This window comes from Lygodium microphyllum, chromosome 24 (assembly GCF_053477565.2).
Source record: "Lygodium microphyllum isolate KBCC chromosome 24, Lygodium_microphyllum_v1.1.10, whole genome shotgun sequence".
Taxonomy (NCBI): Eukaryota; Viridiplantae; Streptophyta; class Polypodiopsida; order Schizaeales; family Lygodiaceae; genus Lygodium; species Lygodium microphyllum.
Window position 1 is genome coordinate 4,334,972 of NC_141158.1, and position 12,942 is coordinate 4,347,913.

Consider the following 12,942-nt stretch of genomic DNA (forward strand, 5'->3'; position numbering starts at 1 on the left):
TATAAACCAGTAAATGTGATTGATAATGTAGATGTAATATTTCCGCACACTGCGTACCGTAAATATTGACTTCCCGCACGTCGTGTAAATCTCGTGCAAAGATTATCACTAGTGCCAGCAGCTAATCTATAACCACACGCGGGAAATGGAGACACTCCACCTTAGGAAAATAAGGCCGGGGATTCAAACCTGCATAGCCGCGGGAAAACAGCCTCTTGGGAAGAGGTCAAGAGGATAAGGTAATTGCAAATTTTTTTATTATCTTCCCCAGCCGATGTGTGGCTAGGGGAAAGGGATGGGCCAGTATGGGCAGCATGAGGAGGTGGGAGGAGAGAGCCATGCAAAAGGCCACGTGGGGAGGTCCCCTCTCCCCCCTTGGACTATAAGAACCCCCTCTTGGGGGGGGGGGGGGGGTGAAAAGGAGGAGATGGCGGCAGAAGGCTGTCGTGTGAGGGAGGTGCCGGACGTGAAGGTGCCGGACGTGCTGGAGGTGCTGGAAGAAGCTGCCGTCGCCGTGCTGGAGGAGGTCGCCAGGCGGTCGTATGAGGGAGGTGGTCGTGTGAAGGAAGGGAAGGCGGCAGAAGGCTGTCGTGTGGAAGGTGGCCGTGGAGAAGGGGTCGCCGTGCAGAGGAAAGCCACCGTGCAATCCGCCCAATCCGCCATAGCCGTCGTGAAGCCACCCGGCCACTTCAATCCACCGCTGGATCACGAACCCTCCCCTCTCCCGACGTGGACGTGCTGCCAGAAGCTCTTAGAAGCTTCTCTAGGAAGCTTCTAAGGGGGCTTCTCAAAGCCCCCTTCCCGTGGAGTTCCTTTATAAGCCCATTTTTACCCCGGGATTCAATTCCCCTTTCCCATTGCATTCCCACACAGCCCATATTAGCCCGGTGTAAGTCCCCCCTTCTCGTGGATTCCCAACACAAGTCCCTTCCCACCGATCACCCATAAGCCTTCTAGACTCGGATTTAAAGCCCCGTCCCACTAGATCCTCCAAAAGCCCAATTTTTCCCCTCGGGTTTCGAAGAGGAAGCCTATAAGGCCTTCCCACCAATCACCCATAAGGCCGGTCCTAGGATTTTAGGGAAGGAGAAGAAGAACCCTAAAGCCTCCATTCTTGCAAGGTCCATTTCCACAAACCAAGCTCCAACCCCGCAAGGCCTTCCATAAGGCCAAATTCCGCAAGCTGGTATTCCCAAGGATCCACAATTCGAAAGGGATCTCCTGCGTACCAGGGAGAAAAGAACAAGATCTTGAGGCTGCGTACCAGGGCGAGCAAATTCACCGATTGCGTAAGGGAAAAGGCAACCTAGAAGTCCGTAATTATGTCATGATGGGCCCTAAAAAGTCACAAGACGCGCCTGCGGAAGGATCTTCTCCTGGTATTTACGAGGATATTTCCCGGAGCCCACAAGTCCAGGTTTGATCTATTTGGATTCCACACAGAAGTATTGAATTAATCACGATAACTTCATGGATTAGGAAGCACTCATGCATGTCAAATGCAACTAGTCAAGTTAAATGCAATTGGAAAATGAATTGGCTATTTGAACATTTATTAGAAATAGCTTAAGATATGAAAAATTGATCATTGGTACGTTCAATGGAGTTAATGAAAAGAGCATAAGGTGTCTATGCATTTGCAGGACCTTATTAGTAAGTTTCCTTTTGTGCATTCAAAAGTGACGAGCCTAGGACAACTGTTGCCTCATTACAAGGTTGAAATTATTGAGGTACACCTTTTTACTAGGCATGGAAAGATTAATGGCATGTCCCATTTTTAGATAAATCTTCCTTGTAATGATTCATGAGGAAAAGTTAACACCCATAAGATGTCATTCGAAAAGGAATAGAAGGGCACGAAAATGATCTATGGACTTGCAAGTGGCATGATTATTTGATGTAAGTCCTAGTAGGACCTAGGAAAGTTAGTGTCCAGATTATCAGGCATTTTTACCTTACCAAGGAAAGATAGGGTTATTGTGAACCATGTGATGCGTAGAAGCAGTAAATCGCATGTTTACGCGTATTGGTGTAGTTGTAACTATTGTTCTCCATTAGATTTATTTTATTACCTTTAGAAGGTTCATCCTTGTCACAATACAAGTATATTGAGTTGTCTAAGTAACCTAAAACACAAGGGATTCATATGGGCATGGCTCAGTCGATATGATAGGTATCCCAAGTGCCAAGTGCAATAAGACTTCGACCTAGCTTTACACTTGTTACCAAGTCTAAACCCGCAAACCCAAAGATCTTACACACGTTCACGAAATGTCGAATCAATCGGATGTTCATGCATAAAATGATCTAAGGTTTTATCCTAAGGATCATTCGTTCTAATGATGAAACTCCGACGGAGTTGCAAATTTCTAAGACCATGGCCCAATATAATGAGCTGGGTAAGAAGACGCCCTAAACCCTGCTACTCGGCTAGAGGTAATTCCGTGGCCGGAGAACGCCATTCAATGAGTGGAATGATCCCGTGGAATGATGCAACACATGTGCAAAAAAAGTTGCAACATCGCATAGACTTGAGATTTGTCCACGGGAGAGTTTTGTCATTTCTTGGAAATGATGTTGGCAAGTTTATTGCGCTAAGTTAACCTACAAAAGGATGAGTAATCATCCTGTTACATCACCTTTCCTGGGAAATAGTTGCTAAGGAAAAGGAAAGTTAGGTATTTGCCTGGAAGCAATTGACCAATCAACAGATTGAAGCGACATGGTCGCTGGAATCTACCATAACAAAACCTAAAGTATTGGTAGGGTATGACCCTAACCCAAGAATGATAGGAATCTTGCCAAATTGCAATTGATTCCGGATCGAATGCGGGTTGCATTCGTAGAAAAGGAGTCACTCCTTAACAGTTTGCCAGCTAAACGACCATTGGAAATTGATTGTGCTTGTAACAGTTTGGAAAGCACTGTTTGCATTGTTTGCTCAATGAACTAAAGGACGAAAATATATCTAAATACTTCAGGTTGAAGCCTGAAGGGAGAGGCAGCTTCAGTTACCCCCGACTGCCTGCCTGACCCTAACCAAGGGGGTTGTTAGCCGCGCCGGGAACGTGGACCGAACCCGCCGCGAGAGGTCTCTCCGTTGAGTTCTACTTGGAGCAGGAGGACGCTTGGGTGCCAGAGGGGGCTCTGGCCGTAAATCCCTCGCCTTCCGGGCCCTGCACAAGAGGCTAACGTGACTCAGGATTGGATCTCGAGGCCCGCATACTAGTCTACGGGCGGAAACTTGGATTAGTGATCCCTGGTGGATTACTGGATAGCCTTCGGGCGGATTATGAATACGCCTACGGGCGGGAACTCCTTGTATTTCAAAGATAAAAGGATAAAATGATAATAAAGAAGTCGTTTGGCATTGTTTTCTTTATGTCCTGTGATAAGATTACGTGAAGGAACCAGTGCATAACAGGGTTAATCAAAGAAGCTGTTTGTATATGTCAAACTAATGTGGTAGATAATTACATAACTAAAACAAACCGAGGAAAGTGCGGAGGATGGACCATGGGTCCGTTCTATGGATGGGTGGTCCCGGTTAGCCGGGAACTTTTCTCAAAGTCTTCGACGAACAGAGGATGATCGTCATCTCCGAAACAAGTAACGAGAACGATGACTTAGAATTAACTATTACCCGATTCACGCTGTTTTAGGGGAACGGAATGGGACTATGCCTTATGGCAGAGAGGTCGAGCCTTGCATCCCTCTCGTTTCCCATTCTCCTTGAACCAAGTGCAGCGTGAATCCGCTTCGGACCTGGCGTTTCTGCGTAAAGTAGTTCGCTCGGGTCTGACGCTAGTTGTTGCTAGCTAATGACCAAACAGGAAAACCCAAATTCAGGTCGATCCTAAGTGGGAACGGCCAGGATACTTCCGCTACGTGGCAGACGCGGGAAGACCTAGATCGCAAGTCCCGTAACATTCCATGGGAGTGCCGAGCGGAGCTTTCTAGACATTCTTCCCGATGGACTGCTAAGACGTGTCCGGGATGATTCTAGTGGACACGTTACAGTTGGTATCAGAGCGAACCAACAAAGGATTTGTTTTTAGGAAATTTTAATAAGAAGAAGTAAAGCAAATGTTGTGTCCCAAACATTTCCTTACTTTGATTACTGTCTTCCAGAATTATGAAGCATGGAACAGGTTCTTAGTGTTCCGAGTCATGTTTATGACCGCGATGCATTCCACAAATTATCGACAAAGGGTTGAGATGATGAACATCTTAGACCGCATTTACAATCCATCGCCTGTGTACGTGGAATGGAGATGGATGGGTGTTTTAGGGATCTATTACATAACTGCCTATCAACCTACGTACCTTCAAATTAACTTGAAGAGAATCAAGTGGATGGAGGATTTGAAGATCGTAAAGCTGTTCATCTTTGTTGAGGCTCACGCAAACGCGACTCTACAGGTTGGAGGTTGAAGGGTTAACCAGAATAAGTATGTGTACGGAGAAGTAATTCAAAGAATCCCTGCCGACCGAATCAAGGTTTTGGGACGTCATGAGAAGAATGGATATCAAAGGAAAAGATACCCTAATCTTCCAATGAACTACCGATTCCTGAAGATCGATGACCCCAATCCGTACTACTACTCAGTTCCTGTAGCTGAATGCAACAACATCTTATTCTCCTCGAATTAATGTATTAACTTGTTCCATCGGCCCAAGAAATAATTATACCATGAAAGGGCTATGCTGATATGAATGGAATAAAACTTTTTCCCGATTGTCTTGACTGTGAATATTGATAAAAGTAGTAAAGTGAATTGGTCACTTGGCTGAAGGAATACGTGGACGTAGTTCTGAAGAGTTAACAAAAACGCCCACTTCAAAGAGAAGTAGATCATGAGATCAAGCCAGTAATAGGAGCTGTGCCAATTGTGAAGAGAACCTATAGAATGTCTATATCGGAAGCAATTGAGTTGAAGGAACAACTCAAGCAACTACTAGATTAGGGCTACATCCGTCCTAACAGTTCACCATGGGAAGCACCAGTACTGTTCCAGAAAAGAAAGATGGAACACTTCACCATGTATTGATTACAGTGGGGTGAATCAATCAACAGTCAAGAACAAGTATCCTATCCCTAGAATAGATGAGCTTCTTGACTGCCTTCAAGGTGCAAAGATCTTCTCCAAAATTGATCTCAGGTCAGGCTACTATCAAAACAGGATCAAGGATGAGGATGTTCCAAAAACGGCCTTTAATACAAGATATGGGCACTTTGAATTCTTGGTTATGTCATTCGGGCTTACAAATGCACCTGCCACCTTCAATAGATTAATGCAGGATATTTTTAGACCATATCTTGATGACTTCGTGCTTGTCTTCTTCGATGACATTTTAGTCTATTCTAAACAGGAAGAAGATCATGAACCTCAACTACGGATTGTGTTGGAGACAATGAGGTCTCATAAGCTGTATGCAAAAATGAAGAAGTGTGCATTCTTCAAACGTCAGATTGAATATCTAGGATTCATAGTATCATCAGAAGGAAAATCAGTAGACCCAGCCAAAGTCAGAGATGTGCTTGAATGGCCAATACCAGTATCTGTCAAAAAGATACGTAGTTTTCTTGGCTTGACAGGATGGTATAGGATCTTTATCAAGAACTATGCCTCGATTGCAGCACCTTTGACAAAATTATTGAGGAAGCAAACGCCCATTGCATGGTCAACTGCCGAACAAAACAGCTTCGACCAATTGAAGCAATGTTTGGTATCAGCACCTATTCTGAAACTTCCTGATCTCAATAAGGAGTTCGAGGTTGTAACTGATGCCAGCATTCTTGCCTTGGGGTGTGTTCTTATGCAGGAAGGTCATCCAGTAGCATATTCTTCAAGGAAATTGAAGAGTCACGAAAAGAATTATGCCACTCATGATCTGGAGTTATTAGCTGTCATCCATGCTCTAAAGCTTTGGAGACACTACCTGTTGGGTAACAAGTTTACTCTAGTACAGATCATAAGAGTCTCAAATGGATTTTTACCCAGAACGAGCTCAACATGAGGCAACGTCGACGGATTGAAGTATTAGAGGAATATGATTTTGAAATCAAGTACCGACCTGGAAAGAAGAATGTAGTTGTTGATGCACTCATTCGCAAGGCATTCCTTAATTCATTAATCTTGCAAAATCTATCAATAGCTAGATCTCTAGCTACAGAGGTGTCCATGCCAAACGACCTAATACTTGAGCTAGCTAGAGAGGAAGGATGCCATGATCTAGCCTATCAAAGGATGCTAAGGGAAGTCTCTATCAAGGACCAGGAACAAAAGTTAGAGGCTAAGTATCGTGAATTCTCTGTCAGTTGTGGACTTGTCTACTATAGGACGAGAGTATGTATACGAGCAAGCCAGTTATTTAAATAGAAGATATTGTGCGAAGCTCATGATTTCACTTTCTCGGGACATCAAAGCTGCGAAGGATAGACAGAAGGCATACACGGATTTGAAGTGTCAAGATAGAATATTTGAGGAAGGAGGCATGGTCTTCATTCATGTATGCCCAAAGAAGAGTTCTCTATCCTTAGGAGATTGCAGGAAGCTAAGTCCAAGGTATTGTGGACGATACAAGATCCTCAAGTGCTTAAGACCTAATGTTTATAGACTGCAATTCCCTGAGAACCTAAAGGTTCATAATGTATTCCATAACAGTCTATTGAAGAATGAAGTATGTACCTAGCCCAAATCATGTACTTGATGACCAACAAATTGTAATGCCTAGTCAAGGAGTCCTTGAACTAAGGCCGGACAAGATTTTAGATGCTAGGGTGAGACAACTAAGATCCAGAACCTTGAGAGAATGCCTCGTCCAGTGGAAAGATTATCCCGAAGAGGATGCTACCTGGATGGATGAAAGCTCTCTCAGTCTTCAATATCCCCAGTTTTTCTCGAGATGAGGACATCTCGATTCTTCTAAGGGGGAGAGAATGTAATATTTCCGCACACTGCGTACCGTAAATATTGACTTCCCGCACGTCGTGTAAATCTCGTGCAAAGATTATCACTAGTGCCAGCAGCTAATCTATAACCACACGCGGGAAATGGAGACACTCCACCTTAGGAAAATAAGGCCGGGGATTCAAACCTGCATAGCCGCGGGAAAACAGCCTCTTGGGAAGAGGTCAAGAGGATAAGGTAATTGCAAATTTTTTTATTATCTTCCCCAGCCGATGTGTGGCTGGGGGAAAGGGATGGGCCAGTATGGGCAGCATGAGGAGGTGGGAGGAGAGAGCCATGCAAAAGGCCACGTGGGGAGGTCCCCTCTCCCCCCTTGGACTATAAGAACCCCCTCTTGGGGGGGGGGTGAAAAGGAGGAGATGGCGGCAGAAGGCTGTCGTGTGAGGGAGGTGCCGGACGTGAAGGTGCCGGACGTGCTGGAGGTGCTGGAAGAAGCCGTCGTCGCCGTGTTGGAGGAGGTCGCCAGGCGGTCGTATGAGGGAGGTGGTCGTGTGAAGGAAGGGAAGGCGGCAGAAGGCTGTCGTGTGGAAGGTGGCCGTGGAGAAGGGGTCGCCGTGCAGAGGAAAGCCGCCGTGCAATCCGCCCAGTCTGCCATAGCCGTCGTGAAGCCGCCCGGCCACTTCAGTCCACCGCTGGATCACGAACCCTCCCCTCTCCCGACGTGGACGTGCTGCCAGAAGCTCTTAGAAGCTTCTCTAGGAAGCTTCTAAGGGGGCTTCTCAAAGCCCCCTTCCCGTGGAGTTCCTTTATAAGCCCATTTTTACCCCGGGATTCAATTCCCCTTTCCCATTGCATTCCCACACAGCCCATATTAGCCCGGTGTAAGTCCCCCCTTCTCGTGGATTCCCAACACAAGTCCCTTCCCACCGATCACCCATAAGCCTTCTAGACTCGGATTTAAAGCCCCGTCCCACTAGATCCTCCAAAAGCCCAATTTTTCCCCTCGGGTTTCGAAGAGGAAGCCTATAAGGCCTTCCCACCAATCACCCATAAGGCCGGTCCTAGGATTTTAGGGAAGGAGAAGAAGAACCCTAAAGCCTCCATTCTTGCAAGGTCCATTTCCACAAACCAAGCTCCAACCCCGCAAGGCCTTCCATAAGGCCAAATTCCGCAAGCTGGTATTCCCAAGGATCCACAATTCGAAAGGGATCTCTTGCGTACCAGGGAGAAAAGAACAAGATCTTGAGGCTGCGTACCAGGGCGAGCAAATTCACCGATTGCGTAAGGGAAAAGGCAACCTGGAAGTCCGTAATTATGTCATGATGGGCCCTAAAAAGTCACAAGACGCGCCTGCGGAAGGATCTTCTCCTGGTATTTACGAGGATATTTCCCGGAGCCCACAAGTCCAGGTTTGATCTATTTGGATTCCACACAGAAGTATTGAATTAATCACGATAAGTTCATGGATTAGGAAGCACTCATGCATGTCAAATGCAACTAGTCAAGTTAAATGCAATTGGAAAATGAATTGGCTATTTGAACATTTATTAGAAATAGCTTAAGATATGAAAAATTGATCATTGGTACGTTCAATGGAGTTAATGAAAAGAGCATAAGGTGTCTATGCATTTGCAGGACCTTATTAGTAAGTTTCCTTTTGTGCATTCAAAAGTGACGAGCCTAGGACAACTGTTGCCTCATTACAAGGTTGAAATTATTGAGGTACACCTTTTTACTAGGCATGGAAAGATTAATGGCATGTCCCATTTTTAGATAAATCTTCCTTGTAATGATTCATGAGGAAAAGTTAACACCCATAAGATGTCATTCGAAAAGGAATAGAAGGGCACGAAAATGATCTATGGACTTGCAAGTGGCATGATTATTTGATGTAAGTCCTAGTAGGACCTAGGAAAGTTAGTGTCCAGATTATCAGGCATTTTTACCTTACCAAGGAACGATAGGGTTATTGTGAACCATGTGATGCGTAGAAGCAGTAAATCGCATGTTTATGCGTATTGGTGTAGTTGTAACTATTGTTCTCCATTAGATTTAGTTTATTACCTTTAGAAGGTTCATCCTTGTCACAATACAAGTATATTGAGTTGTCTAAGTAACCTAAAACACAAGGGATTCATATGGGCATGGCTCAGTCGATATGATAGGTATCCCAAGTGCCAAGTGCAATAAGACTTCGACCTAGCTTTACACTTGTTACCAAGTCTAAACCCGCAAACCCAAAGATCTTACACACGTTCACGAAATGTCGAATCAATCGGATGTTCATGCATAAAATGATCTAAGGTTTTATCCTAAGGATCATTCGTTCTAATGATGAAACTCCGACGGAGTTGCAAATTTCTAAGACCATGGCCCAATATAATGAGCTGGGTAAGAAGACGCCCTAAACCCTGCTACTCGGCTAGAGGTAATTCCGTGGCCGGAGAACGCCATTCAATGAGTGGAATGATCCCGTGGAATGATGCAACACATGTGCAAAAAAAGTTGCAACATCGCATAGACTTGAGATTTGTCCACGGGAGAGTTTTGTCATTTCTTGGAAATGATGTTGGCAAGTTTATTGCGCTAAGTTAACCTACAAAAGGATGAGTAATCATCCTGTTACATCACCTTTCCTGGGAAATAGTTGCTAAGGAAAAGGAAAGTTAGGTATTTGCCTGGAAGCAATTGACCAATCAACAGATTGAAGCGACATGGTCGCTGGAATCTACCATAACAAAACCTAAAGTATTGGTAGGGTATGACCCTAACCCAAGAATGATAGGAATCTTGCCAAATTGCAATTGATTCCGGATCGAATGCGGGTTGCATTCGGAGAAAAGGAGTCACTCCTTAACAGTTTGCCAGCTAAACGACCATTGGAAATTGATTGTACTTGTAACAGTTTGGAAAGCACTGTTTGCATTGTTTGCTCAATGAACTAAAGGACGAAAATATATCTAAATACTTCAGGTTGAAGCCTGAAGGGAGAGGCAGCTTCAGTTACCCCCGACTGCCTGCCTGACCCTAACCAAGGGGGTTGTTAGCCGCGCCGGGAACGTGGACCGAACCCGCCGCGAGAGGTCTCTCCGTTGAGTTCTACTTGGAGCAGGAGGACGCTTGGGTGCCAGAGGGGGCTCTGGCCGTAAATCCCTCGCCTTCCGGGCCCTGCACAAGAGGCTAACGTGACTCAGGATTGGATCTCGAGGCCCGCATACTAGTCTACGGGCGGAAACTTGGATTAGTGATCCCTGGTGGATTACTGGATAGCCTTCGGGCGGATTATGAATACGCCTACGGGCGGGAACTCCTTGTATTTCAAAGATAAAAGGATAAAATGATAATAAAGAAGTCGTTTGGCATTGTTTTCTTTATGTCCTGTGATAAGATTACGTGAAGGAACCAGTGCATAACAGGGTTAATCAAAGAAGCTGTTTGTATATGTCAAACTAATGTGGTAGATAATTACATAACTAAAACAAACCGAGGAAAGTGCGGAGGATGGACCATGGGTCCGTTCTATGGATGGGTGGTCCCGGTTAGCCGGGAACTTTTCTCAAAGTCTTCGACGAACAGAGGATGATCGTCATCTCCGAAACAAGTAACGAGAACGATGACTTAGAATTAACTATTACCCGATTCACGCTGTTTTAGGGGAACGGAATGGGACTATGCCTTATGGCAGAGAGGTCGAGCCTTGCATCCCTCTCGTTTCCCATTCTCCTTGAACCAAGTGCAGCGTGAATCCGCTTCGGACCTGGCGTTTCTGCGTAAAGTAGTTCGCTCGGGTCTGACGCTAGTTGTTGCTAGCTAATGACCAAACAGGAAAACCCAAATTCAGGTCGATCCTAAGTGGGAACGGCCAGGATACTTCCGCTACGTGGCAGACGCGGGAAGACCTAGATCGCAAGTCCCGTAACATTCCATGGGAGTGCCGAGCGGAGCTTTCTAGACATTCTTCCCGATGGACTGCTAAGACGTGTCCGGGATGATTCTAGTGGACACGTTACAGTTGGTATCAGAGCGAACCAACAAAGGATTTGTTTTTAGGAAATTTTAATAAGAAGAAGTAAAGCAAATGTTGTGTCCCAAACATTTCCTTACTTTGATTACTGTCTTCCAGAATTATGAAGCATGGAACAGGTTCTTAGTGTTCCGAGTCATGTTTATGACCGCGATGCATTCCACAAATTATCGACAAAGGGTTGAGATGATGAACATCTTAGACCGCATTTACAATCCATCGCCTGTGTACGTGGAATGGAGATGGATGGGTGTTTTAGGGATCTATTACATAACTGCCTATCAACCTACGTACCTTCAAATTAACTTGAAGAGAATCAAGTGGATGGAGGATTTGAAGATCGTAAAGCTGTTCATCTTTGTTGAGGCTCACGCAAACGCGACTCTACAGGTTGGAGGTCGAAGGGTTAACCAGAATAAGTATGTGTACGGAGAAGTAATTCAAAGAATCCCTGCCGACCGAATCAAGGTTTTGGGACGTCATGAGAAGAATGGATATCAAAGGAAAAGATACCCTAATCTTCCAATGAACTACCGATTCCTGAAGATCGATGACCCCAATCCGTACTACTACTCAGTTCCTGTAGCTGAATGCAACAACATCTTATTCTCCTCGAATTAATGTATTAACTTGTTCCATCGGCCCAAGAAATAATTATACCATGAAAGGGCTATGCTGATATGAATGGAATAAAACTTTTTCCCGATTGTCTTGACTGTGAATATTGATAAAAGTAGTAAAGTGAATTGGTCACTTGGCTGAAGGAATACGTGGACGTAGTTCTGAAGAGTTAACAAAAACGCCCACTTCAAAGAGAAGTAGATCATGAGATCAAGCCAGTAATAGGAGCTGTGCCAATTGTGAAGAGAACCTATAGAATGTCTATATCGGAAGCAATTGAGTTGAAGGAACAACTCAAGCAACTACTAGATTAGGGCTACATCCGTCCTAACAGTTCACCATGGGAAGCACCAGTACTGTTCCAGAAAAGAAAGATGGAGCACTTCACCATGTATTGATTACAGTGGGGTGAATCAATCAACAGTCAAGAACAAGTATCCTATCCCTAGAATAGATGAGCTTCTTGACTGCCTTCAAGGTGCAAAGATCTTCTCCAAAATTGATCTCAGGTCAGGCTACTATCAAAACAGGATCAAGGATGAGGATATTCCAAAAACGGCCTTTAATACAAGATATGGGCACTTTGAATTCTTGGTTATGTCATTCGGGCTTACAAATGCACCTGCCACCTTCAATAGATTAATGCAGGATATTTTTAGACCATATCTTGATGACTTCGTGCTTGTCTTCTTCGATGACATTTTAGTCTATTCTAAACAGGAAGAAGATCATGAACCTCAACTACGGATTGTGTTGGAGACAATGAGGTCTCATAAGCTGTATGCAAAAATGAAGAAGTGTGCATTCTTCAAACGTCAGATTGAATATCTAGGATTCATAGTATCATCAGAAGGAAAATCAGTAGACCCAGCCAAAGTCAGAGATGTGCTTGAATGGCCAATACCAGTATCTGTCAAAAAGATACGTAGTTTTCTTGGCTTGACAGGATGGTATAGGATCTTTATCAAGAACTATGCCTCGATTGCAGCACCTTTGACAAAATTATTGAGGAAGCAAACGCCCATTGCATGGTCAACTGCCGAACAAAACAGCTTCGACCAATTGAAGCAATGTTTGGTATCAGCACCTATTCTGAAACTTCCTGATCTCAATAAGGAGTTCGAGGTTGTAACTGATGCCAGCATTCTTGCCTTGGGGTGTGTTCTTATGCAGGAAGGTCATCAGTAGCATATTCTTCAAGGAAATTGAAGAGTCACGAAAAGAATTATGCCACTCATGATCTGGAGTTATTAGCTGTCATCCATGCTCTAAAGCTTTGGAGACACTACCTGTTGGGTAACAAGTTTACTCTAGTACAGATCATAAGAGTCTCAAATGGATTTTTACCCAGAACGAGCTCAACATGAGGCAACGTCGACGGAT

General features: G+C 44.6%; 1 pseudogene; it reads left to right on the forward strand.

Annotated features, from left to right (window-relative positions):
- Nucleotides 1–427: 427 nt before the first annotated feature.
- The window catches only part of LOC148014807 (putative arabinosyltransferase ARAD1), a 102,821-nt pseudogene continuing 90,306 nt past the window's right edge, over nucleotides 428–12,942 (forward strand).